Here is a 5,585-nt window from a genome sequence, read left to right as displayed (position 1 = left end):
ATATATCTGTGATGTCCATCTGGTCCAGTGTGTCATTTAAGGCCTTTATTTCCTTGCTGATCTTTTGCTTGGATGACCTGTCCATTTCAGTGAGGGGAGTGTTAAAGTCCCCTACTATCATTGTATTATTGTTGATGTGTTTCTTTGATTTTGTTATTAATTGGTTTATATAGTTGGCTGCTCCCACATTGGGGGCATAGATATTTAAAATTGTTAAATCTTCTTGTTGGACAGACCCTTTGAGTATGATATAGTGTCCTTCCTCATCTCTTATTATAGTCTTTGGCTTAAAATCTAATTGATCTGATATAAGGATTGCCACTCCTGCTTTCTTCTGATGTCCATTAGCATGGTAAATTCTTTTCCACCCCCTCACTTTAAATCTGGAGGTGTCTTCGGGCTTAAAATGTGTTTTCTTGGAGGCAACATATAGATGGGTTTTGTTTTTTTTATCCATTCTGATACCCTGTGTCTTTTGACAGGGGCATTTAGCCCATTCACATTCAGGGTAACTATTGAGAGATATGAATTTAGTGCCATTGTATTGCCTGTAAGGTGACTGTTACTGTATATGGTCTCTGTTCCTTTCTGATCTACCACTTGTAGGCTCTCTCTTTGCTTAGAGGACCCTTTCAATATTTCCTGTAGAGCTGGTTTGGTATTTGCAAATTCTTTCAGTTGTTGTTTGTCTGGAAGCTTTTAATCTCTCCTTCTATTTTCAATGATAGCCTAGCTGGATATAGTATTCTTGGCTGCATGTTTTCTCGTTTAGTGCTCTGAAAATATCATGCAGCTCTTTCTGGCCTGCCAGGTCTCTGTGGATAAGTCAGCTGCCAATCTAATATTTTTACCATTGTATGTTACAGACTTCTTTTCCCGGGCTGCTTTCAGGATTTTCTCTTTGTCATTGAGACTTGTAAATTTTACTATTAGGTGACGGGGTGTGGGGGCCTATTCTTATTGATTTTGAGGGGCATTCTCTGAACCTCCTGAATTTTGATGCTCGTTCCCTTTGCCATATTGGGGAAATTCTCCCCAATAATTCTCTCCAGTATACCTTCTGCTCCCCTCTCACTTTCTTCTTCTTCTGGAATCCCAATTATTCTAATGTTGTTTCGTCTTATGGTGTCACTTATCTCTCGAATTCTCCCCTCGTGGTCCAGTAGCTGTTTGTCCCTCTTTTGCTCAGCTTCTTTATTCTCTGTCATTTGGTCTTCTATATCACTAATTCTTTCTTCTGCCTCATTTATCCTAGCAGTTAGAGCCTCCATTTTTGATTGCACCTCATTAATAGCTAATTAGTTGTTTCTTTAATAATCCATAATTTCAAATAAAAGAGGTTGTACATAAGATAATTGTTCTGGTAATGATTATTCCATACTTATTTATTTATTTGCTTTTCCAGAAAATATATCAAAACTGCTAGCCACTTGAAACCATGATATTCTACTTCTTCTGCTAATTTGAGTATCTTCATTCTTTGATCTTTGTTCAGGCTTTATTATAGGCCCTTTAATCAAGACTTTTTGAGCCCTATTCCAACTAAAATTGGGAAACAAGCCAAAGTACCATGCTATCATAAATGGAGTAGTGACTGATAAATGGCAGACATCACAAAGCTATAAAGAAACAATGGTATCACAGCACACTGTATCCAAATAATTACTTTACCTTTTGACATAAGAGTGTACTTTTCAATATATTATCGGAAGAAAGTGAATATTTTTAATGTACAAACTATACTAACTAAACTTTCCTAATAATGACTTCTGCCCACATAAAGTACTTAGTTTTATCATAGACAAGGAGACAGAGTACAAAGAATAATAAAAATAAATAGGACATTCATTATATAAATTAGGTTCATTTTGACATTTTATGATAAATTTTCAATGCTGAAATATTGATATGGTCTCCATATACAATGAGCACTTACAGTGGTGTTTTTATGGAAGAAAACCCAGATTTTATCTTATTATTATTTTAGATAGAAGGCAACATCTTTTTTTTTTTTTAAGATTTTTATTTATTTGACATAGAGAGAGAGAGGGAAAGAATGAGAGTGAGAGAGAGCACAAGCATGCAGAGTGGTAGGCAGAGGGAGAGAGAGAAACAGACTCCTGGATGAGCAGAGAACCCAACATGGGGCTCCATCCCAGGACCCTGAGATCATGACCTCAGAAGAATCTCAGATGCTTAACCGACTAAGTCACCCAGGTGCCCCCCCCAAAACCCAAATTTTAGTATAGAAAAAAAAAAAGATTTATAAGCAATAGTGTTCAAAATCAAGGTGTGTGCAATTTGAGTGTGGTTGGTATTAGAAAAAAATGTGTGAAAAGTTTATAGAAATTACCTGCACTATCTTTGCAACTTTTCTGTACACCTAAATTATTTCATATTGATTTTTTTATTACAGCATATTGAAGTGAAGCCCCAAGCAGAATATGCCCGAGTTCCTCCTCTTGCTTTTCTGATATTACTAACTCTAGGTTAATGTATGTTTGGTATATCCTAGAAAATGGGTAGCCACTCTCTTAGTCTTGACCTTCCCCCTGTTTTTACTAGTCCCAGAAAATATTCCTATTTGTAGATGGCTACTGATCCTAGGTGGAGAGGCATTTTTCTTGACCATAAAATCAGCTGAATTTAACCTGTTTGAGAAAAGGGGGAAGACTTTGCTTTCTCACCCTCCGAAATCTCTCAAGATGTCCTTGCAAGGTAATTCTCTTTTTAAGTTGTGTGATGATTCAATCATTTTCAAAACAAAGAAACAGACAAACAGAAAAATATCAACCAAGTAGCAAATGAGGACCTCAAGTACTCAAAATACTATTTTCCACCAAAAGGCAATGAGTCTACTTGGAAATCTTTTTCTTGGAAAGAAAACTGTAAAAAAAGAAAAAAAATCTACTAAAGATCTATAAAATAGGAATAGGTTCAAATTTGAAAAGGCTAAATAAATAACCAAATAATAGCTGATGAGAAAAACATTTCTACAAAATATTTCAGCCTAAACGAAAGAAAAAAATGCTATAAGAATGTCAGAGTTATGCAACTTTGAATCACTTCAATAGATCTATCATTAAGCATCAACTGTTACTAACCAAAAGAAAGCTATCTAGCTGTCATGTCCCTCCTTTCTGAAACAAAATACCATCTACTGAAGGTGACTTGCTAAGAAAATAAATAATGACAAAATCGGATCAAGCCTCTAATTGAGATACAATTTATAGGAAAAAGGAAGACAGATAACTGTTATTTACATTGTGTGATAATGATACTTTGAGCAATATACTTTTATCTATAAATATGTGTCTAAAGATGTATGTCTCTATGAATGTATCTATGTATGTATGTATCTTTCTCTTTCTGGCAATAGCAAGTGGGGTAAGAATCCTAGGTAGTCTGATTTCTAATGCACTTGCAAGATCATCTCTTATTTTTTTCTGCTCATATTAGTAGCATTTTCTTTGTTTGAAAATCATAGTTAGTAGACTTTTATCATTAATATAAAAATATACAGAGGTCATAATAGTCATTAAAACATTTACATTCTCTGTGACACACACACACACATTTTACTATACTGGTGTAATCACTGTACTTATAAATTCTGAATGCATTATTATTTCGAAGATAGATAATGGCTTCTGATATACTGATAATATGTATATTTAGCTTATTATAAAAATAATCTTGTACACTTATCACATTAAATATTTTATTTTTCTACTGGTATTTATTTCCAGAGCAAGGATATCATATATTGAACAATGATGTTATGGAAAGACTAGTATCTAGTGAAGAAATATATTTCTATTATTATTGTTTTTAATTCAAAATACCGAATTAAAAAGAGACAAGAGGTTTAATATAAATTTTATCTGTGTATAAAACAAAGTATTTTTACCTAGAATTTTAGAGGGCAGAGGTAGTAAGGAGTATTTGCAGAATAACAAATGATTCATAGGTAAAGAAAGTTCCAACATGGAATTTCTTATAAGATTATGATGCATTTATAAAGGGGATATTGATGTAGATATTTATATCCATCTATCTATCAGCTGAAAATGAGAGAATATGATAGGTATGCATGGACACGACCCCCTCTAGTACAAAAACATATATGTATATCAAAATTGTGTGCAGGCTAATGGAAAGACATGGGTTGTTGGATTCTTACTCATCCTATTTCTGCTTCCCAGAAGGTCTGAGATATTTAGACAGTTAAATAATGAGCTTTCCACATCCTTATTACTAGTAAAAAGTGTTAGTATCCTATATTTTATACAGTTATTCTTACTATAAGTAGTATGCAGTGCGGTTCTGATTTCAAGTCCATGCTTCAGTGTGGAGTATCACATGGAGGGTTTTATTTCAACCTTGTTTGAAGTCATTCTTACCCAGTATTTTATGTTCCGTTCTTCCATATGCTAGGCTGCTAGAAAAATTCAAAATGAAACTGATCATTTCCTTGAATCATTCCTTTTCTATTAAAGGAAAAATAATTGTCTCTTGAAATTCCTCAACTAATATTGCAAATGATTTTCTGTTGCTCATTACTTTTAAATGTTTTTGCTCTAGTTATGAGTAAACCTATGATGAATTTGCCTTCTATCCATTGTAAATGACCTTGCTTGCTCTCCGTGGGTATAGTCTCCGAGCTCTCACTCCATCAGAATTAACAGAGATACAAGTGTTCTGAATGCTTCAAGATTTCTTCCAGCCAGAAAGCAAATTTAAATTGAGCAAAACCTGGAAAAAAACGTCTCTTTGTATTCCTCACAAATATTTCCCTGGTTGCAGCAACTGGGGATCTTTTGGTTAACCATTCTTTTTTTACCTACCACATGTAGGCAACAGCAGTTCTATAATGATAAAGAGTCTCAAATTATCTTTTCATTGACTGTAATTACCTCAATTATAGTAAAGACTATGGACAACTGGAGGTATATAATTACAACACATTTGTACTTAAAAATGGAGTTCCAATACTTAAAGATCAGTATTTAATGGGAACTACTCTAAAATAAACTGCCACAAGTAGACTTATGCTAAATTATCCACAAAACTACCAGATGGTTAAAGATGTTTCAATTTTATTTTACAGAATATCTAGTGTAAAACTCCAAATGGCACAGCCAAACTTGGAAAGAAACAAAATACGTGTTCAAGACTCTCAAAGTAATGCTTAGTCAGTTTTACAATACCTTGAAATTGATGTTATTCAACTGGGTGAATTTTATATGAAAATGATATAATCAGTTACATAAATAGTTTATATACATAATGTTGAATTCAAAGACAGTTTTTCCACTCACAACCTATTGAATTGAGCTTAATTTTCCAACAGACCTGCTTGGAATTCTATAGATTCTGTCTGCAGAGTGCATTTGCTTCACAATTACCTCCATTCTATCAAGTAATTAAAAAAAAAAAAAAAAGAACAAGTCAGGCATGGATTATGGCAGCTTAGTTTAAAAGCAAAAAGATACAGTATGGTTTTGTAATTCAAAAATGGATAAATCTTTAAAATTTTAGTTCCTAGATGACTGAAATACACTGGCCCTTGAAAAATATTGTTT

Source organism: Mustela putorius, unplaced genomic scaffold (assembly GCF_011764305.1).
Source record: "Mustela putorius furo isolate JIRA1106 unplaced genomic scaffold, ASM1176430v1.1 tig00000589_pilon_pilon_pilon, whole genome shotgun sequence".
NCBI classification, from domain to species: Eukaryota; Metazoa; Chordata; class Mammalia; order Carnivora; family Mustelidae; genus Mustela; species Mustela putorius.
The sequence above is the reverse complement of the archived record's forward strand: the minus strand, read 5'-3'. Positions refer to the sequence as shown.